This window comes from Myodes glareolus, chromosome 7 (genome assembly GCF_982192425.1).
Source record: "Myodes glareolus chromosome 7, mMyoGla1.1, whole genome shotgun sequence".
Classification (NCBI taxonomy): domain Eukaryota; kingdom Metazoa; phylum Chordata; class Mammalia; order Rodentia; family Cricetidae; genus Myodes; species Myodes glareolus.
In genome coordinates this window covers 95,092,955-95,118,397 of record NC_142032.1, presented here as the reverse complement: position 1 = coordinate 95,118,397, position 25,443 = coordinate 95,092,955, and the positions used below count along the sequence as shown (strand labels likewise).

Genomic DNA, 25,443 nt, shown 5'->3' with positions numbered 1-25,443 from the left:
TTTCCTTCCCAAGCTCACAAAACGCTACTGCCTTCAAGGCCCACCTCAAGGACACCTCCTTTGTGAAATGATTTTCCATCTCTGGTGTGGGAAGTCCTTCTGTGTATGTGTTGCTTTTATTGGTTAATAAAGAAGCTGCCTTGGCCTGTGATAGGGCAGAGTAGAGCTAGGCAGGGAAAACTAAACTGAATGATGGGAGAAAGAAGGCGGAGTCAGAAGGACGCCATGTAGCCACCAGAGGGGAAAGATGCAAAACTGCCAGCTGGAACCTTGCCGGTGGGCCACAAACCTCATAGTAAAATATAAAATAATGGAAACAGATTAATTCTAGATGTTAGAGCTAGCTAGCAATACACTTAAATGATTGGCCAAGCAGTGATTTAAATAATACAGTTTCTGTGTGATCATTGCAGGAGTCTGGGCAGCCAGGAAATGAACAAGCAGCTTCCTACTACACATCTCTCGGCAGAATTTGTCTCTGCGGGCCCACAGCAGCCTAGGGATGCCTATCCTATGTTATACGTAGCACTTTATCATCATGACCTGTACACTTGTCCCCACACAGGTGCAAGGACTTAGCAGCTCACTCATTGTGGCAATCAATGTGTGAGGGATGAATGGAAAAATGTAAAGACTCACCAAATAAGCAAAAGGAAACAGCGTTCTCCACAGCAATGAATTTTAGATGAGTTTACCCTGTACAGAGAATATATACGCACCTATACTTTATAGAGGATATGATAGTCAGAATCTAGCTTGGGTCACTAATGTATGGCATTTTCTTTTATCTCTCTTGGCATTTATTTGTTTTTACTTTTTGTTTACATGTTTATTCTTAAAATTATTTACGCGTGTTTTGCATGCACATATATGTCTGTGCACCATGTGCCTGTATAGGCCAGAAGAGGCTATCAAATGTCCTGTGAACCATCCTATGAGTACCAGAAATAGGACTCAAGTCTTCAGCAAGAGTAGCTAGTGTACTTAACCATTGAACCATCTCTCCAGCCACTATTTATGTTTTCTTGTGGGTCAGTTCTCTTCTTTTACCATGAGAATCCTAGGAATTGAACTATGGTCATCAGGCTTGGCGGCAAGCACCTTCATTTGTTAAGTCATCTTGCTAGCGCCAATATTTTCTTATCTCTTTAAAGACAAAATGGCTGCAATTCCCAGGAGAGTCTTTAAAGGGCTTTATGTTCTTCCTTTTCTCCTAATGATTATCAGTGTGGAAGGCTAGGGGGCTGTAGCTGAATGGTAGTGTGATCGCCTATCATTTGTGAGGACCTAAGTCCAATTTCCAGTATTTCCATAAGAAAAAACGAAAAGCAAGAGACAATGTACTAAGAGAGGGGAAAGTAAAGGCATAAAAAATACACAGAGTTTGCTGGACTTGTAAGTTCCTAAGCAAGTCCCTGTCTCCCAGAGGGATACTGCTTTTGCTTCCACATAGTAAGCAAACTATGGGATCCTATTAGGCACTCATGTGCTCACGCTTGTGTGTGTTCTCTGTTTCTCTTCTCTCTGTGTATGCTCACATCAATGTGGGTGTGTACAAGGGGAAGCATGTAAGAGTGGGTGGTATCAGGAGTCATTAGGCTTCTTAAATCACTCTTCACTTTATTTATTTATTTGTTTGTTTGTTTTGGAGGCAGACTTTCACTGAACTTGGAGTTCAGTGATTCTGCTCCTTGTCTGGCTAGCCAGTGAGCTCAAGAGATCTGCCCGTCTCTACCTCACAGCACTGGGATTATAAATCTGTGTTGCTGCACTTCTACATGGATGTTGGGGAACTGAACTCGGCTCTCACGTGGACACAGCAAGCACTTTATTGAGCCATCTCCCTAACCCCAAATGTTAGTTTAAGTGTCTGCTGCAGTCATCCATCACCTCATCAATGTACTTTCTGAGAACAGAAGCATCAATATTTCTCACTTTCAGGAAGTAGGGATTTTTTTTCCTTTTCTTTTCTGAGTATGTGTAATTTCTTTTTTCTTTCTTTTTGGGGGGAGGGTAGTACAGATTCTGTTCAACCCTTTTAGTACAGCACCTGGAATTCTTGGGTCATTTGCCTACAATCATACTGAAGACTATCACCAATGAAAAGCAACCTTTCCTGGAGAAAAAAAATGGACAACTCATGGTCTCCAGGAGGCTGGAGAGAGAATGTGCCAAACCTAGAATGGGAAAATGAAGAAACAGACTGGGAAATGGATGACAGAAGAGTGAGGGTCTGTAGACTCTCTCCTTGACCATCACTCTCAAACAAAGCTGCCTTTACAGAACAGAGAGCTGAGCCGGGCTATGATGACGCACGCCTTTAATCCCAGTACTTGGGAAGCAAAGGCAGGAGGATCTCTATGAGTTCAAGGCCAGCCTGGTCTACAGAACGAGTTCTAGGACAGCCAAGAATACACAGGAAACCCTGTCTCTAACAACAACAACAACAACAACAGAAGGACAGAGAGCTATGCAGTGATATTTCATTTGTATTTTAATAAAGTTTGCCTAAAGATCAGAGAGTAAAACACCCCACTGGTCAGCCTTACAGACCAGGCGGTGGTGACACACACCTTTAATCCCAGTAGCCACACTAGTTTGCCATAGAAACTGGGCAGTAGTGGTGCACGCCTTTAATCCCAGCACTAGAGAGGAATATAAAACAGGAGGAGACAGGTCTCAGACACAGTCTCATTCTGAGATTCCTGGAGGCAGAATCACCATTTTTGACTGAGGTAGAGGTAAGAGCCAGTGACTGGCTATTTTGCTTTTCTGGTCTTCAGGTTGAACCCCAATATCTGACTCTGGGTTTTTACTAATCATGCTACAAAGCTGTCATCCGGAAGTCCTTTTGGAATACAATCTGCCTACAGCAAACCAAACATGGGCTCCACTAGGGGCTTCAGATCAACAAAATAAATTACTCCCCAGGGATGGCAATTCCAGTCCTCCTCTGCATAGAAGCCACATCTGGCAGGACCCTAGTATGCTGGTGACTAAGACACATATTTTGCTTGCACAGCCTTCTTAAGAAAACAGAGAAATAACTACTCTATGCTCAAGGCCTGTTATTTCATATCAGGAAATTCTCCCACATTCATGCTCCTGCCCTAGTCCTCTGGCCATTCATTCTGCTTCACCCCAGCTCAAGACTTACTCTGCACCACTAAAGTGTGGGACTCATACTGACTGTGGGTATCACAGATGTGGTGAAGCAGCTAGGACAGCTTTGTGTAGGATTGAGCCTACCTTCCTTCAGTCTCTCCCCTCCACAATGTACTGCCAGCTTTCCAGTCGCACGGGGTTCACCTCTCTCTCCCTGGCTCACAATCTTCAATACAAATGAAGCTCTAGTTTCAGATCCTCAGAGAACAAGGCATACAGTGGCCTGATCCAGTCTCTTGGGATATATATTACAATGTTCCTGTAAAAGTTAAGATGATGAAAGCTCTCAAATCCTCAACCCCTGTTCCCTCACTAAGTCTGAACATTTTATCACTGGGCCACTTAAATATAGGCTCAGAAACATGGAAGCTATATTCCAGGCCCTCCTAATGATACCATTTTTCCATTCCAGAATTGCCTTTTCAGGCTGACTTAATTTAGAACTGAGCTCAACCAAGCTCTTAACTCATCATGATTGAAGTTTCAGGGGAAAGGAGAATACAAGAGTGAGTGAATGTGTGTGTATGTGTCTTTATGTGTGCCTGTCTGTATATTTGTGTGCCTTGTGTGTGTGTGTATTTATGTATACTTGTGTGTATTTATGTGTGTCTGTGTATGTGTGCTTATGTGTGTCTATATGTGTGAGGACAAGCTTGCATGTAGAGGTCACAAGACGACCTTAGATGTTGTTCCTCACCTTCCATTTACCTTGTTTGAGACACTCTTGTTTGCTATGGCATACTCCAGGCTAGCTGGGCCCCCAAGCTTCTGAGGTTCTTGCTGTCTTCACCTCTCATCTCACAATAAAAGTATTAGGATTAGAGGTGTGTACTACAGCACCTAGCTTTACAAGGGTTCTGGGGATTTGAACTCAAATCCTTATGCTTGCATGCTAAGTGCTTTACTCACTGAGCCTTCTTAGTCTTTTTTGTCTGGTTGGTTTTTGGTTTTTGGAGACAGGGTTTCTCTGTAACTTGGAGCCTGTTCTAGCACTCACTCTGTAAACCGGGCTGGCCTCAAACTCAGAGATCTACCTGCCTATGCCTCCTGAGTGCTGGGATTAAAGGCGTGCGCCATCACCGCCCGGCCCCTTTTTAGTCTTTAAACTACATTTTTAACCAACAAAGCACATGGAACTTGGGAAAGAAGTGCTCCCAAAAATAAAATCTGGACAAGGTTATGGAACTGTAACCCCATAGTGCCACATCCTCTATCCTATCTTGATGAGTTTCCTAGCTGCACTGGGTTCTCAACTCAGTACTATTGGGACCACTTTTTACCCATTTTTGAGTGCTTATGCTTACTCTACATGTAGAAAGACCCCAAGATTTGGTTCCTAGGATACATGTGTCCCAACTGTGCCTCACTGCCTTGTGTTTTAGTGCACTGCTTGGTCTCGTTCTCCCAATAACTCCTACCTTAATTCTCAATCCCAGCTTCAAAAATGTCAGCCTCTTGACAGTAATCTGCCTCCTTGATCACAAATGCTTTAAGACACTCTCAACAAGGTCCTGGAAAAGAATGTTAAATCATCAAGTCAGTTGCATAATCTCTATCTCTGTGAAGAGTTCTAGACACGAACTGGACTACCATGATAGCCTCTACAATCTTTCACTTAGAACTTGGCTGGTAAGCAAGTTAAAAGCCCTACCTGCACTCTGGACTTGCCTTTTAAAGGAGTTCTATTACTTTCTTTCCTCCAACAAAGCTACTGATCATTTTTTTCACATTTTTAATTATATATAATCTCTTCTAAAAGGGACCACTCTTATTCATTTCTGAGTGTTTGTGTTTACTCTGTGTGTAGAAAGTTCTCAAGATTGGTTCCTAGTATACACATCAGCCCACAACTCTCTGCAATGCCTGAGGAGGTTAGAAGACAGTTTCAGATGCCCTGGCCTGCATATATATATATATATATATGTGTGTGTGTGTGTGTGTGTGTGTGTGTGTGTGTGTGTGTGTGTAAGTGTGTAATATATACTACAGCATACAAATTGTACACATATTCAAACAAACACAGACCAAAGAATTCTAGAAACAGAGTTCATATGGATTTTAATTCCTCTTATTTTGTAAATAAAACAGAAATATGCAGACAAACAGGCAATTGATAGACTGGTAACTCAGGACAGCTGGGCCTGAGCAAGGGTTGCAAATGGGTATGTATCAAACAGGAAAAGATCTGAGCTCCTAAAAGTTTGAAGACCCCTACCAGTTTCATCATGTGTATTAGTCTGCATGTATTGAAACATCCTTGCACCCAGGGATAACCCCATTTAATTAATGTGTATGGTCCTTCTCACATGCTATTAAATTCAGTTTGCTAGTACTTTACTGGGGATTTCTGCATCTATGCGCATCAGGAATTTGGCCTGTAATATTCTCTTCTTTTCTTGTTCTAGATCCTCACACTCATCATTTTAAACGAATGATTTAGACAAGACACAAACACACACACACACATATGTCAAAGTACATAGGAAAAATAATACACTAAGACAGCTTTTAAAAATCTTCCATAAACTAGCGACAGGTTATATATAATAGGAAGAAATAGATAATGTATAATTTTATGCTTATACTTTCTAAAAACTTGTAGCTGAGCATGATGGTGCACACCTGTAAACCAAGCACTCAAGGCAGAGGCAGGAGGATTAAGAAATTCAGGTAATGCTCAGGTACAAACTGAGTTTAAGGTTAGCCTGTGTTATATGAAACCCTATCTTAAAAAGGGAACAAAAACTTTTTTTACTCACATGACAGCAAGATGAAGTTGGTACAAGTAAAAAAAAAAAAAAAGGTTTAACAGAAGGCAACTGGTGAGTTGGAAGTTTAAATGGTTAAAATATAGGGACCAAATTAAATGCAATCTAGGACCCAGGCAACACAAGAATTTCTCAGGGCTGGGGATGTAATTCAGTGGTAGAGTGCTTGCTTAGCATACATAAGGTCTTCTTGGGTTTGATCACCAAACAACAAGAAGACAACAAAAATAAGTATTTCAAGCGCTGGGTCTGGTAGTGTACACATACAATCCAGCACTTGGGAGGCTGAGACAGGATCTTAAGGTCTGGACCAGCCTGGGCTACATTTATGATCGTTTCTAAAAACAACAACAAAGTTTCTATGCTGTCAAGGTAGTACAAGTAGGAAACTGAGTCGCACAAACTGTTCTCTGACTGCCATAGACAGACAGTGGCACAGTGGGCGTGCACACACACAGACATGCATACACATCCACACATTTTTCTCTTTTATATGTGTGAGTGTTTTGCCTACATGTGTATCTGCAAATATGTGTATGTCTGCTGCCTTTGTAAGCCAGAAGAGGGTGTTGAATCCCTTGGGACTTTATTACAGATGGGTGTAAGTTGTGATGTAAGCTGAACCAGGGCCCTCTAAAAATGCAGCCGGTACTCTTAACTGCGATGCTGTCTCTCTGGCCTATCTTAACTGCTACACTATCTTACTGGCAGCCAGTAAATGTAATTTTTAAAAAGTGTTTCTAAGAGACATCGTATTTTGTTCCTAGGGATAAATAGAATTTTGAATAACCTAAGGGCAAATACATAAAGGAGAAAAAAAAGACAGCAGAGTCCCTCATACGGAGAAGTACAATAACATGTCTGGCTTGTAAATCCTGAAAAGCAAGAAGGCAGAGAACCACTTCTATCCTTGAGCAGTTGTCTAGGAAAAACTCAAAGTATAATGAGATAAAAACCTCTTGCAGAAATCAGGGGAAGCTGAATCTTGCCTGATGGGTTGGCTGTCCCTTCTGCTACTCCCATGCCTCCCAATTGGGGCTCTGACCCTCCACGCTTTATCAAGGGTATTGAGCTACTAAAGAATCTGAACAATTCATACCATTGTCTCTTCAAACCATGGTTCACCATGGTTACTGAATCACAAAGTGATATTTTTAAGTATCAGAGTGAATTCTTGTGGATCTTTAACCTTCTATACCAAGCTGTCTGTGAGCAAGGACTGGGGTCTGAATGTGAGTCTGAAACGTTAGATGGTAGGAATGTGGCACTGCAGCCTCTACAGGCATCGTCTGGATATGTAAAAACCAATTTATCTCCCAGAAGCAGACAGCAAAATGCTTGTAAAGATTTGGGAAGAGAGAGGAGCAAAAGGTACCCAAAGGCCAGTTTTTATCCTTGGAATGTAGTGATATTTCATTTGTATTTTAATAAACAAAGTTTACCTGAAGACCAGAACACAAACCAGTCACACTAGTCAGTCACACAGGCCAGGCAGTGGTTGCACAGTCCTTTAATCCCAGCACTAGAGAGGAATGTGTGGAGGGATGAGACAGGGGCTAGTTCTCTTTCAGTCTGAAGATTTCATAGAGGTAAGATCTCTCTAGTGGCTGGCTGCTTTGCTTCTCTGATCTTCAGGTTGAACCCCAATATCTGTCTCTTGGTTTTTATTACTCGCCTTACATGGGAACATGGAAGACAGCTCTGGTTTGCAGATGAATGCTGTACTATAAATGTCACTATACTATAGCAGAAAATTATATGTTTTATTTTGACTTTTGTTATTGTTGTACTGAGACAGGGGCTTCATTGTGTAGACCTGGCTGATCTGGAACTCTCTATGTAAGCCAAGCTGGCCTCAAACTTACAGAGACCTGCCTGTCTCACAAGTGCTAAGATTAAAGCATACCCAGCTCCAAAGATGATGTTTTTAAAGACATTCATCCCCTGATCTCAAAGTTAGAAGCCTAGAACTTTCTCAGCAAAAATTAGCTCTTATCAATGTAGACATTAAATATAATCCTATTTTTACTTTCTTTTTTATTCTTATTTATATGTATGTGTCTGTAGTTGTATGTGTGAATATGCAAACATTTATGTTGATGCCTGCTGCGATCAGTAGCGTCATATCTTCTGGAGCTAGAGTTACAGGCAGTTCTGAGCTACCTGACAGGGGTTCTGGGAACTAAACTATTTCTCTGGAAGAGCAGCAAGCACTCTTAACCACTGAGCCATCTCTCTGGCCCCAGATATCCTATTTTTGAACACAGAGTAGGGCTACTTTGCCTTTGTATAAAAGATGTCCATAAATACGTCTGCTTACTTAGTGTTCAACACAGAGGTACCTGTGCAACAGAAGAAAAAAGAAATGAGACTCCAGGATGCAAGAGAAGGGAAATGGCTGAGATGACGACAGAAGTGGGTGTGGGTGTGGAGGCAGAGGAAAAAGGAGAAACTAACACAAGATTCTCAAGTACAGAAACAGGTGGAAACTTGCTTGGCTGTCGAATGGCAAAACTGGGGAAATTCCTAGGCACTACTCCCAGAGAGGTAAAAGAACATATGTGAGTACTACCTGGACTGAAGGTGGAGAAAGGATTCAGAAAGTCTGCAATCCCTCAGCGTGGCAGTTTCTTTCTCTGGGAACACAATTGCTGTGCCTAGCACAGCACATACCACACAAGACTTCCCTGTCCCAACCATGCCACTCCATAGCATACACATGAGTCACTGGCTCACTTCAACCATTTCAGTCCTAAAGGTGAAGAAAGACTACAGCCTGCCATCCACACAGATAACACCTGCTGTCAGTAATGCATGATACATGTCTTCCGAGGAAAAGGTATTTTTCTGAGGAAGGACCTGAGGAAGAAAGCATTTTCATGAAAATTCAGCAAAGTTAAGTAAGACTTGACTCTGTGCACACCCAAGAGTTACCAGATGGCCACAGCTTTAATTAAATTATCTCCCTTCTAGATTCTAGGTTTCTCCAAACAAAGCCTGCAGCAAACTGAGAATCAGAGACCCAGAAAGAACTGAAAGGGCTGGCAAAGGCAAATTCTTGTATTTGGGAATTTAGAGGCCGGAAGAGGTTTTGGAGTTTTATTGTTTTAATAAATGAGACTATTTCAATTTATCCAAGAAAGGCCTGAGATAGCTTAACTACATTGACTTCACCTGCTGTTCTGAAGTACAGAAGAGATGGAACATACGTTCTAGGTAAGAACCACCCACAAACCTAACTTCTTTCCTTCGCTACCTATGTAGCCCATTTCCCTTCCTTAAACCTCTAGGATAGCAGACTAGATTGGAAGGAAATTGGAAAAGACTGAGACAGACCATAGCAATACAGTCCAGAAGAGATAACGAGGAAAAGGAAAGTAACACGGTGCAGAACTTGGGGCAGATACCAAGGACAAGGCATTCTGACTAAACCTAAGACTGTGGAGTTAACCCTTTGAGAAACTTTGGGAACTGGGTCAGAAACTGAAAGTTAAATGACAGACCAGATGGACTGAGAACCTAGATGGAGCACACAGAACCTGGCTTCAGCCTAGTGACTTTAACCTCTTTCCTAGAAGAACCTGATCATACAGCTGTCTTCACAGAGTTTCAGTAGCATAACTCAGTAATTATGGTTGTGTATTAGACATGTAAGAGCCAGCACCCAACACCCCCAAAGCTGAGAAGAGCAGATTTCCTTGACTGCAGAACGTGCCAGGTTTCACCCCTCTCTGCTATTGTTGCAGCTCTCTCATCACTTTTGGCAAGTCCCTTCACTAACAGAGCCTGCCCTTTCCAGAATATCCCTACTTTCTCCTTCCAGACATTTCTAGGGCCTGGAGATGATGGCTTGGTAGCTAAGGATACCTACATCGGGTAGCTCACAGTCACCTCTACCTCCAGCTCCAGGGGATCCAATGGCCTCTTCTGGCCTCCATAGTTTCTATGGGTATACACGTGCACACATACCCATATACGTAATTTAAAAATTAAACTAAGCAAGATCTCCAAATGATTCCCCTTTCACTGCCTCACTTCTCATCTCTTGTTGGCTCTGACCTATTAGACATATTGCTTCAAGGCAGCCCCTCACAGTGACACTTGGATAGATACTATGTTCTCTCTATGTACTTGCTGTTCTTCACATGCATAAAAAACACATTCCACCCCTCTTTTGCTTATAAAGTAAACCCAACTTTCAGAGACCAGGAAAAAGCAAGCTTTGCCTCTCTCAAGAAAACTTTCCTATGGTTTTAAGACACAATTTTCTTGTTCCCCAACTGCAAAGATATTTGTAATTAACAGTTTGGACATTCTACATTCTTAGTTTAACAACTATTGTCTCTCTGGATGGATAATAAATTCCCTCTTGTCAAAATTCAAGCTTTATATAGTATCTGCATTACATTGCTGGCTAAACTGAGAAAGACAGCAAATGCTTAACTGCTTGAAGACTGCACAGCAAGGTCTTGCTTTTTTCTTTCCACACTTGACCATCAACAATGAAGATGATGGAAGCACTGGAGGGAGGAGGGAACATGGACCCAGTGCTATCACTTTAAGTATTTTCTTACCCTTTCTCATCGCTTTCACCTACTCCTGGGAGGAAAGGCCCCATCCCAGGCTTAAACTGACTCGTCTACAGATGAGTCCAAGCATTCCAAGCAATGTGCAGACGGTTATACTAAACGTCATTCTTAACATCCTGATGGGCCCACTTGATAGCGACAGATGCTCACAATGCCTGACCGTGTTAGGAAGATAAAGGGAAGAAAGAAACAAGATGAAGAGCCAAGACTAGTAGGAGTCTTCCAATACACATTTCAGATGAAGGCCCCTGAGTTAGTTCTGTTTCAAATTAACCCCCTTCCTCAAGGTCTGTTTCAAATTAAGCCCCTTATTACAAAGTTTCATGTAGCTCAGGATGACCTCAAACACACTATAAAGCTGAGGATGACCTTGAACTACTGATCCTCCTGCTTCCACTTTCACAGTACTGAGATTATAGGCAAATACAACTACACTTGGTTTATGCAGTACTGGGGATCCAACCTAGAGCTCCACACACGCGAGACAAGCATTCTACTAACTGAGACATACCACTAACCACCCACATCTTTTAAAAAGTTGTTAATTTATTCATTTTATTCATGTGTGTTTTGCTAACATGTATGTATTGCAACATATGTGTGCTTGGTGCTGGCAGAGATCAGAAGAGGCCATCGGGTCTCCTGGAACTAGAGCTATAGGTGGTTGTGAACCACCATGTGGGTGCTAGTAATAAATCTCGGTCCTCAGCAAGTGTTCTTAACCACTCAGCCATTTCTCTAGTCCTTATTATTTTTTTAAGGTTTTCTTATGGTCATTCTGGTCTAGAACTTGATGCTATTTTGATCAGATAGCCTGTACTCACAATTCTCCTGCCTGAGCACCATTAAGTGCTGCCTTATAGGCAGGCACCACCACATCTAGGTGTATATTCCTTGCTTTTTAAATCCCAAAGATGTAGGACATGTGTAAGAAGGAATATGCACCTTACAAAGGCAAGAAACCATCATGGGCCAAGTTAGCAAGGACTGGCAACTACCACGAAGGTTCTCATCACTAAGGCAGTCAAAAAGCTGGGAGTCAGACTCAGGCCAACCAGTCTACTCTCAAACCTAATAGCTCTGCTCCATGACACTCTGCCAAGATTTCCCTTACAAGTCAGAACCATACAGGTATATTGCGGGTACAGGCAAGGGATCAACTCTATTCCCAGAGGATGCGCTCCTGGCCATCGTACCCAAGGCGCTCAGCAGTGCAGGCATAAGCAAGCATTCCCAAACTTATGTCCCCACTGTTTCTGGCCTCAGTTCACTCAGTTCACTCAGTTCACATCCTCACTTTCCCACTCTCCACAACCAGCATCCACCATTTTGTCCTGGAACTAGCTCTTGTAGACCAGGCTGGCCTTGAGCTCACAGAGATCTGCCTGACTCTGCCTCCTGGGTGCTGGGATTAAAGGCGTGTGCCACCACCACCACCTTCCTTAGAAGAGTTCATCTCCACTCTCCACATTCAGGCTCACCCCTGCAGTTATTCATGCTTTTAATGTCTTCTTAGTCCCTTCCTACTTTAAAGGAGCAAACGCCACTGCTCTCCAAAGATTTTGAACCCAAGTAAAGATGGCACCTGCCTGCAAGGAAGGGGATACTTACAAAACCTTCAGAGTGACAACATCAACTGATGAGTCAACAGCCTCATACCTGCCTCTCCTCCCTCTTAAAATGCATCTGCAGATCTTAAGTCCAAAAGATTACAGGAAACTGGGCATTGCCTTTGCTCTCCAGCCTATCCCTTTCAGAATGACAGGAAGAAAAGCAACCAAGTTGGGAATGTTTTAGAAAGAATTAAAACCGAGCCCCAGTATGATGGCACACAACTCTAACCCCAGCACTCAGGAAGTTAATGCAGGAAGATCACAAGTTTGAATACAGTCTGGGCTACTTAATGATACCTTCTCCCCAAAAGAAGTATCAATACTATACCCCTATGAAGACAGTTCCAAGCTCCAGCATTACAAGAAAAGGCCATCCACCTTCCACATCTGCAGTAGTTAGTCTCCATAGATCTGTTTTAACATTCCACAACACACAAGTAGGAAGCAACTGTACTCACACAGTCCCAAGGCAGAAGAAAGGAATGTAAATGGCTTCCAAGAAGGGCCTGAATAAAAAGGAAACCAAGAGCTTATCCACAGTTTCCCAGGTTCAGAAGTGTTGGCACTGGGCTTAGAACAAGCACTTTGGCACCTCAGAGACTATGATGGCTCTCAGATCTCAAAGACCAAACAAAGAGGAAAAAAAAGACACCCAGACAGAATATACCTGCACTTCTCCCCAGTGCTTTCTGAGTGTGTAGTAGCCACACTTTGGTTCCTTGAACCAAAGGTAACAGATGGAACCAGAGGGAGAGCCCAACATCTGACAGAAAACAAAGCTGGTAAATAGTTAGGCTTTGAGGCTTCAACTCTTCTGGTCACTTTGTTGCCTCCGAGGTTGTGATGCTTCTTTACAGTTTTACTGCTAGCTGTAGGCATCCCAAGAACCCCCAGGACAGGACTCAGAAGTCTGCACACAGCAAGGCTGAAGAGAGAGATCATCCTGCAATCACTCCTTTTCCTACACCCAAAGTACGGCCCTCAGAGGCTCTGTTGAAAGAAAAGCATGGGGGCCGGAGCACGACACAGAAGTCATTCGCTACATTTTTCTCTTCTGTGTTGAATATCTATATTAAGCCAGTGAATAATATTAATGTATAAATGATTTAAATCAGGACTAGGGAAATGGCTTAATTGATAAAGTACTTGCTACTTCAGCCGGAGTACCCAAGTTCAGATCCCCAGCACACATTTAAAAAGTAGGGCACAGCAGCACATGTCTGTGATCCCGGAGCTGGGAGGCAGAGACAAGGGATCCTGGGAGCTCACTGGTTGATCTAGCCAAATCAGTATTCTCTGGGGTTGATAGAGACCTTATCTCAAAAAATTAGATGGAGGAAGACACCAATTGCCAAGTTCTGGCCTCCACGCACATATGTACATACAGATGCCCAGCTCTCCCCACCACACACAGAGAGAATTAAATAAAGAAAAATGAATCAAATCTAAGACTGCTCTCCTTTCCTGGGAAAGACAATTCCTAATACGGATTCCAGACAACACTCCCCTTCGTACTTCATATAAGATACTCATATCACAAGGTTAGGCAGGTCTCACCACCATCACAAAAAGTACACAAGGTCACACTAGTCCATTCAGTTCTCAAAGGTTTGTACTCACCACCAGAATCTCCACTCCAGGTCCCATGGAGATAACAGGAGGCAAGAATTAGACAAAGTCTTTTCCAGACGGGGCCTTGATGGCTGGCAGAACGAGGAGTGGCCCCAGACAACCTACATGCCGGAAGATGGCTAAGCACCTGGAATCTCCCCTTTCTACAGCACCAGCAAACTAGCTGATGTCATCTCTCTGGTTGATACATGTTTGCCTACTGCGCTCTGGGATTTCACCCATCCTCACCTCAAATCTGCAGAACAAAAGTTTGCAGCTGGTTCTTTAGTCTCTAACCTGTTACAAATGGAGCCTTTTGATTGAAGGACCTGTGACTGAGTAGCTGCATAAGTTTCACTCTGGCCTCTAGCCACATACTTTACTCACAACCCTAGCCCTAAATACATGCTCCTTTTCCTCAGAGACAAAGCTACAGAGGAATTAAAAAAGAACATCCTGAGTCCCACAGAAAGAAGAACGAAGAGAGATAAAATCAGCCATGTTGTACTTCTCTGGAACAGTAGATAGGACACAGGCCAATCCTCAGGCAGGAACATCTGGACAAACTTTCTCATCCTAACAGGAAGTTTTGGTCACTTGAAGCCCAGTATAGTTTAGAATCTTATTCAAAAGCAGTTTTCTTTTTCTGAATTTTCACTCCAAAAGAATATGGTGCATGTTACACATAGGGCACAAGGTCATCTTCAGTTTGCCTATGTGACCAGCAGGTACACTGTGTAGATAATGCATTCAGCTTCAGACTGAGAGCTTTGCATTAAGTACTGATTATCAAAACAGGAGGGGGTAAGTCCATTCTTTCCACTAAGCAAGTCTGAAGAACATGATTCTACCATAGCCAGATCACAATTTTCAAAGAGGAGTTTTCAGCTAAAGCTTGTCCTGATGAGACACACAGGGAGAGAAGGAAGAGCTTAGGAAAATTAAGCATGGCTAACTCCATCACCTCTAGCCTAGAGACTCTGGCTCAGAGGAAAGGTCAAGCTTTCCTTATCTCGCTCTCAGAATCCTTTGGAAGTCCTTTTCTTCCTCTCTGAACAACAGTCAGGAGAGTGAACGGACTGTCTCCATGGAACACTATTCCATCAGTTAGTCACTTTTATAAAATGGCAACATCCACATTAGACATGATGGCTGAATGACCAGATAAACTTATTACTGAAAAACATGGCTGAAATTTGATTCCTATGTGATAAAGGCACAAAACAACATCTCTGAATACACTAACAAGAAGATATAAAAGCACATTGGGTTTACAGATCTCACACAATAGTTCAGGAAGGAGAGGTTAATTAAAGATAGAGCTGGATGCTTGCTAAGGCAGGACAAATACTGAACCTGGAAAAATACACAGATTAGCATATTCCCTGCATTTGGATGTCAGCAAATTCACAAGGCATTCTATAGTTGAAAAAAAAAAGTAGAGCCAAGCATGGTAGTGTATGCCTAAAATCCCAACACTCAGAAAATGGAGGTAAAAGGATCAAAAAAGTTCAAAGTCAGCCTCAGCTACATACTAAATAGGAGGCCAGCTTAAGACCCAAAAAAAATTTAACTTAATTTAAAACATAAAAATAAAAGATGGAAAAAATATTAAAAAAATAAAAAATAAAAGATGGACTGCTATGGAATAATCCTTTTCAACATTGTGAATATGTATTGGATTAATAAAGAACCAACTGGCCAATAGCTAGGCAGGAAGAGATTAGGCGGGAAAGCCAAACTGAGAGAACAGGAAGAAAGAGGGCAGAATAGCCAGGAGTTGAACACACCGTGCTGAAAAAATGGTGCTGTCATGTGGTACAGCATAGATAAGAATTATGGACTAATTTAAGTTGTAAGAGCTAATTAATAACAAGCCTAAGCTATCAGCTGAGCATTTATAATCAATAAGTCTCTATGTGGTTATTTGGGCATTATCAGGTGGGTGGACATAAAAGTCTACCTACAGTGGAAACTGGCAGGGATTTTCAAGAATATTCTCTAGGGCAACGCTAATGCATTAATACTTCACAAAAAGACATTTTTTGACAACCCTGGCCTGTCCTGGAACTCACTCTGTAGACCTAACTGGCCTCAAACTCACAGAGATCACCTGCCTCTGCCTCCCAAATGTGGGGATTAAAGGCGTGTGCCACCATAACCAGCTACCACCTAATTTTTTATTTTTAAATATGTTCCTATGTGTGGGTATGTGCACATCAGTATAGGTACCTGCAGAGATCAGAGGCTTTATTTCAACCAGATGTTGTTAGTCTTCACGTGAACACATCTATAGAACCCATATTAGCATTCACTTCCTAGTCTCCTAGAGCTGGCTAGATAGTGGTGCCTACTCCCTGAAGAAAAGGATCAGTGTCACCTATCCCTAACAGTTCCGATATACCAGAAGGCACCCTCATTAGTGAGGTAGGGTCAGGATGAAATCAGGGCTTATAGAATACAAAAGCAAATATAGTGCAGTGAGCACTGTGGTGACTTTCAAGGGAAAAGGAGAAAATAAAGAATGTGGAATAGCAGAGAGGACCTACTTGAAAGTATACAGAGTCCTTGAGAGTACACAGTCCTTGAGAGTACACAGAGTTCTTGAGAGTACACAGAGTCCTTGAGAGTATACAGAGTCCTTGAGAGTACACAGTCCTTGAGAGTACACAGTCCTTGAGAGTACACAGAGTCCTTGAGAGTACACAGTCCTTGAGAGTACACAGAGTCCTTGAGAGTACACAGTCCTTGAGAGTACACAGAGTCCTTGAGAGTACACAGTCCTTGAGAGTACACAGAGTCCTTGAGAGTACACAGAGTCCTTGAGAGTACACAGAGTCCTTGAGAGTACACAGAGTCCTTGAGAGTACACAGTCCTTAAGAGTACACAGTCCTTGAGAGTACACAGAGTCCTTGAGAGTACACAGAGTTCAGTAAGTGGTCTTTTCTCTAGAACTATTCTGCCAAGCTCTCTGACTTTCTCTGAGTGATGACGGTAGCAATAGTTGAGTGTGGTGCCTCAGGCTCATTACTAACTGAACAGACAGGTATCTGCTATGCCATTTACAACTTATAAAGAACCACTGGGTAGCAAAAGACTTCAGAGGGTTCAGCTCATTCTTCAGAGAAAGATACTGAAGCAAATCTTTAAAGCGAAAGGAAAGGGGGTCTAAATGAAACAAGACCTGACTAAATCTCAAGCTATTTCAGAAGTGAACAAAAAGAAGAAAAAGCAGGATTCTCCTTCTGTCGGCAGCTCTGGTATCAAGTATGTGGGGGGAAAAAGCTGAGGTTTGTGCTAGAAGCTAACCCATTCAGCTCTTCAAAGACCCCTTGGTGTTCTTAAGGGACACCCCTAACCTCTCTTTAGTCTACTCTTACTTCATAGCTATTGGTAATAGGCTCCCCAAACACTCTCCCTTTCCTTGCTAGAACCAAATCCTGCCTCCTCCAAAGCCAAAGATTTGGAACATGGCTATGTACAGCTCAGAAGGAGCCATCAAGAAACACTGGACTTTGGCGCAGGCCTTTAATCCCAGCACTGGGGAGGCAGAGGCAGGCAGAACTCTTGAATTCGAGGACAGCCTGGTCTACAGAGTGAGTTCCAGAACAGTCAGGACTATTACACAGAGAAACCCTGTCTCTGAAAAAAAGAAAGAAGAAAAGAAAAGAAAGAAAAAAGAAAGAACCATTGAACTTATCAAAAATTTAAGGTTTCCTGAAATTCCAACTTTCAAAGGATAATCTCCATATGATAGGGAAATCAAAGTCAGGTGAAGATCCAGGTTGAGTCTGTGAAGGAGGTGGAAGGTGGGAAGAGAACTCTGGATACACAGAAGGACAAGCTTCCTACATCCCCAGGTAATGGCAAACAGATATAGGCCCCAGAGCAAACCAGTGGTAGCCAATGCAGTTCTCTCCTAGAAGTGAACTAAGTCAGGGAATGTCCATCATTTAATTACACTTTCTACTTTTTCAAGATGACTACCTAGACTATCTTTATCATTATATGGGGCATCTGAATTCCCTTTTGGTTCTACTGAGGAAGAACTGTGCTCGCAGCAATGGTTCTCTGTCTATGTTCACGCCTTGGTGTCCAGGCAGGTTTTCTCTACATTTCTATTTCATACCCATAAAGTCTCCACTTCTTTATCATGAAATAAGGACACCCTTGACAAAAGGAAATTGAAACACAGAAAGTGCCCTGTGTCAGATCAAAACACAAATTAGTAGCACAGCAGAGATCAAAATCCAATTTTTCAAACATGGTCTATCAGTCTCCCCAACTGACCACAATACCTCTGTTATGGGAAAAATATCTGCACTCGAGCATGGAAACAAAGAAGCAAAACAATTTATCTGCAAATCAGTTTAAGGAAAACAGCACAGCCAGAATGTTTGGCAGAGACTAACTAAATATTTCTTCTGTGACCTCTGACATAGAGAAGACTGACAGACTAGGAGAGGAGGGTAAGCAGAGAAAACAAGGAAGTGGGAGAGAAGACCACTGCACAGGCCAGCAGCTGGATAACTAGAAAAGATAAAAGGGATGCTAACCCAAGGGCATGCTGAGCTAAAGAAGTCATGGGTTTTTAAAGGTGACAGAGACTTAAAACTTGGGATCCAGATTTATGAATGAAGTGCTACCAAGAGAGAGCCTAAAAGAAAATTTAGCAGGTTTTGGGAGAAGAATTATTAAAGAAAGCATAAAAAGTTCTATAAAAAAAGAACTGATAAAAATGATATGCAATTAAAGATTTTAAAGTAACAAAGAAACAAAAACCATTCTTCTGGCTAAGACAAACAATACTTAGAAGCAACAAACATGGAAACAAGGCCCAAGGTTACATTACCTGTAAAGAAAGGAAAGAGAAGCTGGGAAAAAACTTGTTGCCTAACGGACAGGATTCCATGAGTGTGATATGGGAGCCTGGGACACAAGGAAGACCCATTTACAGAGTACCATGAGTGAGACTGGAAGGCAAATCAAGGGACCTAAGCAAGGACTTTCCAAAAGGAGCAAAACACCAAGATCAACCTACTGTGAAGAAATCACTACACAGAACTAGGCCCTGTTTGAGGTCTGGAGAATTGAGGGCTTGGTAGTTAACAGCACTTGATGCTCTTACAGAGCACTCAGGCTCAGTTCCTAGTACCCACGTGGTTACTCACGATCATTTATAACTCTAGCTGCAAGGAATACAATGTCTTCTCTTATGGCCTCCATGGGTACTGCATGAACATGGTATACTTACATAAATGCAAGCAAAATACTCATACACATAAAATACAAGTAAATAAATCTTTTAAAATAATAGTAACATAAAAAACAAATAAATAGAAAACAGGTTAGGGTCACTAACCATGATGTGGCTAACAACTATTTGTAATTCCAGTTATAAGGAATCTTTTGTGATCCATGGAGAGGCACCAGGCAGGAATAGGTGCATACACATCCATGAAGGCAAAATACTCACATACATGACGAAATCTAAAAAAAAAAGAAGTCTCAAATTGAAAATATATCAATAAATATGCACCACAATTTTAATTAACTCAAATGATTTTGCCTAATTTTGTGATGGATGAGTATTTATCCTATTGATCTACTTTTGGCTTTAGGTTTTTTTTCTCCAGTATTTTTGTGGTTTGTATTTTGAAACAAGGTCTCACCATATAGCCCACACTAGCCTCAAACTCAAAATTGTCCTGCTTCAGCCTTCTAAATGCTGGGATTCCAGGCATGAGTGACCACATCTAGCTTGTTATTCAGTTTGTTCTGTTTGTTTGGGTTTCTGAGATAGCACCACCAGTGTGAATCCTGCGGGTGGAGAATAAGACCACTACCACAACTTAAAGCCAAATCTGAAGCAAGCTTTATTTTCTTTTGTTTTATTTTATTTTGGTTGTTTTGAGACAGGGTTTCTCTGTAGCTTTGGGGACTTTCCTGGGTACTAGCTCTTGTAGACCGGACTGGCCTTGAACTCACAGAGATCCATCTGTCTCTGCCTAGGAAAGGGGAAAGGGGAAAGGGGAAAGGGGGAAAGAAGGGGAAAGGGGAAAGGGGAAAGGGGAAAAGGGCAAGAAGGGGAAAGGGAAAAGAAGGGGAAAGGGGAAAAGGGAAAGAAGGGGAAAGGGGAAAGGGGAAGGGGGAAAGGGGAAAGGAAAGGAAAGGAACAAGCCTACAAAAGCTGTGTTCTGTGACATCTCATACCTATCAGAGTAGCACTCTTCACCTGGGAAAACTAGTGGGAGGTGAATTTAGGACCCACTCCATCCATCACAAAATTTCTTCTCTAGGACACAGTCTAGAAAGCTCCTGGCATCTCCCCATTCCATTACTCTTTTACCCAGTATTTTCTTCTCTCCAGTGGCTCCAGATAATGGTCCAGCTTCTTAGCCCAGTTAGCTAGTGTTCTTGTTTGATTTTAAAAAACCCTCACTGGTTCATGTTTTAAATGGCTTTCCCCAAATTAATTTTGAGAGGCTAGGGAACCTTTAAGAGGTGAGGCCTACATAGTAAAATTAGACTGGGGATGGGTCTTAAACATTATATCAGGCCTTTGGTTCTTGTCACATTCTCTTTGCTTCCTGATCTGTTGTGATGTAAACAGACTCCACCAAGACCTAAGTAGTCTGTTCCTTTCTCCCTTTGTAATGAACCAAGACTGTAGCACAATTAATAAAAACCCAGAGACAGAAACTGAAGGTCAGAAAAGCAAAATAGATAGCCACTCACTCTTACCTCAGTCAGAAAATGGTGATCCTTCCTCCAGGAATCTCAGAGTGAGACTGTGTGTGAGAGCTGTCTCCTCCTGTTTTATATTCCTCTCTAGTGCTGGGATTAAAGGCATGCACCACTAACTCCTGGTTTCTATGGCAAATAGTGTGGCTACTGGGATTAAAGGTGTGAGTCACCACTGCCTGGTCTATATGGCTGATCATATAGACCTGTAGGGGCTGTTTTAGTCTCTGATCTTCAGGCAAGCTTTATTATACAAATGAAATATCACTACACAAGATCTCTGAAACTGTGAGATAAAAGACACCTTTGGTTTCCTAAACTATGAAGGTATTTGGGCCACAGTGATTTGGATGTAACTAATACAACTGAACAGCATGAGTTCCCTAATCTATTGCACACAATTTCAGCAACAGGAGATAGCACGGGTGGAAGGGCTTGTGAATCAAATAAGCCAAAGTTCTAATTTCAAACCCTTGGGCAAGTTTCTTCAGCTCTCTGAGACAATTAATTAGATTAATAAAAGTACAAAACCAAAAAAAAAAGAAAAAAAGAAAGAAAGAGAAGGAAGGAAGGAAGGAAGGAAGGAAGGAAGGAAGGAAGGAAGGAAGGAAGGAAGGAAGGAAGGAAGGAAAAGCTGGGACTACTACTCAGTACTTCAAATATTTGCCTAGATAATAGGATTCCCAAAGCCCTAAGTTTTATGCCCAGCACTGCACAAACCAACTGTTATAGAACATGCATAGAATCCCAACAGTAGGGAAGTGGAACAGAAGGATCAGGACACTATGCCACAGGACACACAGTAGGGATCTCTCTCCTATCCCTTCCTCTAAAGCTAAATTTACTTTTCTTTGAGACTTTTTTGAAAATAGTGCTGGAGGATGAAAAAGCCTCCAAACACATTTCCTACAACAAATCAAAGTGGTGCAATGTTCTTTGTCATGCTGGTCACACTTCCTGCGGCTGGCCTCCGTTCCTTTTGTAGTCCTCCCCACAAAGACCCATGGCATCTACCTGGTGATATAAATCCCGCACTTCCCCCTTGCAAGCTGGAACAATGAATTATTAAGTGGCTCGGGGTTCCCCAAGGGCAAGGCTCATGTGTCATCCCGGAAGTGTGAAGTGTGGAAAAAGCACTCACCCACCTGTTTGAATCAGCTCTGTTTGATTCAGTCTGCTGGGTTTGGTTCACTCTGCTCTAAGCAATTAGGCTCATCACTCTGTTGAGCAAATGCTCAAATGCACAGAACAAAGTGTCATCCATACTCACCTTCCCTCATAGAACCCCTCTCCATCACAACAAGGGAAGTGAGTGTCACAGACAGGCCAGGAGAGTGATCAACTACACATTCTGCCTGTTCTGGGACCTCGAAGAACTTATGAAGTGTACTGTCTACAATCAAGGTGGTTTTATAAATGTACTTTGTTGAGTTTGATTCAAGTTTTATCGTTCTGTTAAGGCTTCTCATTTAAATAAAGTTGCCTATTGAGACAAAAAGCCCTTTATGGGGGGCTAGAGAGATGGCTTAGTGGTTAAGAGCACTGACTGTCCTTGCAGAGGCACCAGGTTGATTTCCAGCACCAACATGGCAGCTAACAACTGTCTCCAGCTCCAGTTCCAAGAGTATCCAACATCCTTTTCTGGCCTTCACAGGCACTGCATGAGCATGATACACAGATATACATGCAGGCAAAACACTCATACATATAACATTTAATAATAGTAATAATAATAATAATTGATATGAGATGTCTCTCTGTATGCTGTGAATGCTTTATTACCATTGGTTAATAAAGAAGCTGATCTGGCCAATAGCGAGGCAGAATAGAGCCAGGCAGGAAATTCAAGCAAAGATAAAGGGAGAAAGAAGACAGAGTCTGAGAGACTCCAGCAGTCGCCAGGAAAACAAGACGTAAGGTAACAAGCCACAAGTCTCATGGTAAAATATAAACTAACAGAAATGGGTTAAATTTAAGAGCTAGCCAGTAATAAGTCTGTGTCATTGGCCAAACAGTCTGTAATTAATATTAAGCCTCAGTCGTTATTAGAGAACTGGTGGGCAGGAGAGAAACCTCCAGTTACAAATAATATAAAAAAGGTCCTTTACTGGCACAGGGGTATCAAATTTTGATTTCAAAATTGTAGCTGCTCTTCTTAATGACAATCATGTCACCAGAGTGTTCCTTTGCCCTACAGCACCCAGCTCAACCCAGCCATAACTAGTAGGTACAACTCTACAAAGAGACAGACTCACTCACCAGCCTCATTTTCTTCCCCTAGCTGAGAATAAACAAGAATCTCTGCATTTTTAATAATGCCCAAAGGAATATTAATATGGAAAACAGCCAGTGGGAAGGAAACACCCTCAATGGATTGCAAACACTTTCTCACACCCATTTCTTGGCAAGTGCTCTCTCCACAGATGACCAGCCTTTTTACAAGCCATGCAAGGGTCCTGTCATGCCATTACTCCCAAGTGTTGTGACCTTTTTTGACCTCCAAGCTTTTTAAGATATGGTTCCCTCTCCCAGGAATTCTTTTCCAATCTTATTTTGCTTAGATGACTAAAATCACCCCTCAAAATTCATTTCCCATAGCATCTCCTCTGATAACTGTCACAGACACTGGGGATGCTTTGCTTTCTTCTGGTTAAGCACCTATAACACACTCCACTGTAAATGTTTATCATGTGTCCTAAAAGATTTTAAAAACTACATCATCCTCCATAAATATATATGTGTGTACAGATATATATCTATCTCTCTATATACATGTGTGTATGTGTGTGTATGTGTGTGTGTGTGTGCGTGCACATGCATATGTTAGTATTTAAATTTCTGCATCATAAACAGTAGTAGAAATGTACTTTCTAGTATATTACAGATGTTAGAATTCTGGGATGGGAATCTAATTCATTGTTCAATGTTAAAGTTTACACTTAGTACATGTAAGGCCCTGGGTTCAATCCCCAGCAACAAGAGCAAAAGGAGGAAGAAAAAGGAAGAGAGGGAGGGAGGGAGGAAGGAAAGGAAGGAAAAGAAAAGAGGCAGTAATATGGCTCAGCATCTAAGATGTTTGTTGTGCTGCTGGGCAAACCTGCTGACCTGAGTTCAATCCCCAGAACTTATATAAAAGTGGAAGGAGAGAATCAACTTCACAAAGTTGACCTCTGGCCTCTACGCATGAGCTGTAGCAAATGTACCCTCCCCACCCCCACCTCACATAAAATACATTTTTTTAAATTAAAGACTAGAATAGGATACTGCATTTATAAATATTTACCATTTGAATTAAACCATAGCATTACACTTTTAAGTGACTCCAAATGGTCCAACGGAATCTGAATACCACATCATCCATCTATAAAACAAATTTGGGGGCTGGAAAGATGGCTCCACAGTTAAGAGCATTTGTTGCTCCCACAGAGAACTAGGATTCAGTACTCACATGGTGGCTCGCAACCATCTGCAGGTTCAGTTCCAGGGTTTGGCCTCTATGGGCACCAGATAAGCTCATGGTGCACAAATATATATGAAACCAAATACTCATAAAAGAAAAAAATTAAAACATAAAATTTATCATTCCCTTTTCCTTAAGTTTTTAGTTTTTGTTACACTCTCTTCAGATTGTACCCTAATCTTTATGCTTCAAAATATTTTATTTACCAACCAAAAAAAGTTCTCTGCAATGCGTAATTTAGAAAGATAATATGTAATATGTATGTGCCCAAAGTTTTAAATTCTCCTCCAAACATAAGCTGTGACATTAAAAATATATAGTACTTTATTATTTCTTCTGGGTTGGATTTTCTCCTCCTTTATGCAACTGGTTAAAAAAACAATTACATTATAACTTGGTATTACTAAGCATAAAAGGTATTTTTTTATCTGAAGTTCAGTATCTTTTATAGGAAGGTGCAAGTGATAAGAAAGTCTGCTTACCTAAGTAACAGACAGTAATAATATAAAATTGTTATACCAGTATCTGTCTCTGTACTCATTCAAAGTTACACCAAAATCACACAATGATAACCATCAAATCTATTGTTTATTATCTACAAGCTGACAACTCAAAATTTTGTTGAGAGCATGAATTATAACCCATGTGTGTTGGTACACATCTTTAATCTTAGGGCTTAAAAGGCAGAGACAGGCAGATCTCTGAGGTCCAGGTCAGACAGTGAGGTTTGTTCTTGTCTCAAAAAAAGAAAGGAAGGAAGTTAGAAAAGAAAGGAGAGAGGGAAATGCAGCAAGAAAGGAAAGGGATTTCACCTACTTACTTAGTTTTCTGATCATTTCTGATTGTGCCTTTGCTTATTAACCTGAAGGCTTTTACAGACCAGGCAAACAGTGGCACAAGATAAGGAACAGCCATGGCTCCTTCTCATAGAGAGGGAGGAGTGACCAGACAAAAAAGTGTTGTGGGTTCAACTGCCTTCTCAGACAGACTGACTTTGGAAAGAAGACACACGAAATCAAGCATCTCAGAAATTTCTCCATTTGAAGACTAGTAGTCTATTTTGGGGCAAGTTTCTCCATCTTCTTTTAAAGATTTATTATGTATATGTATGTGTGTGTATATGTGTATGTATGTATGCCACAAAGAGGGAGGGGTGCCTGCATCCCCTGCCTCTGGAGCTGGTTGTGAACTGTCTAACATGGGTGCTAGGAACAAAAGCTGAGCTCTCTGGAAGAGCAAGTGCTCTTAACTCAGCTTTCTCTCCAGCTCCTTCCATCTCTATGAGGCATAATTTTTTTTTCACCCTCTCTGGAACCAAATACCCTCTTCCACAAAATAGCAGCATTAACAAAATAAAAAATACTAAATTATGTTTATACATGATTATTATTACATATTAACAGAGACTGAAAACAATATAATGCTTCAATAAAAATTGTATTAAATATTAAAAATATATGAGGCACCCCAAATGAAAAATACTAATGGTTTT

At 41.6% G+C, this 25,443-nt stretch overlaps 1 protein-coding gene across 4 annotated transcripts in view; it reads right to left on the bottom strand.

The window, feature by feature from the left end:
- Positions 1-25,443, bottom strand: part of Dennd2b (DENN domain containing 2B) — a 190,146-nt gene that overhangs the window by 107,715 nt on the left and 56,988 nt on the right. The window contains exon 2 of one of the 4 annotated variants that reach the window (XM_048460601.3): positions 4,584-4,676. The exons of the other annotated variants lie outside the window; for them this stretch is intronic. The gene's annotated coding sequence lies outside the window, so the exon portion shown is untranslated. The remainder of the gene's footprint in view (positions 1-4,583; positions 4,677-25,443) is intronic. 4 annotated transcript variants of the gene reach the window in all.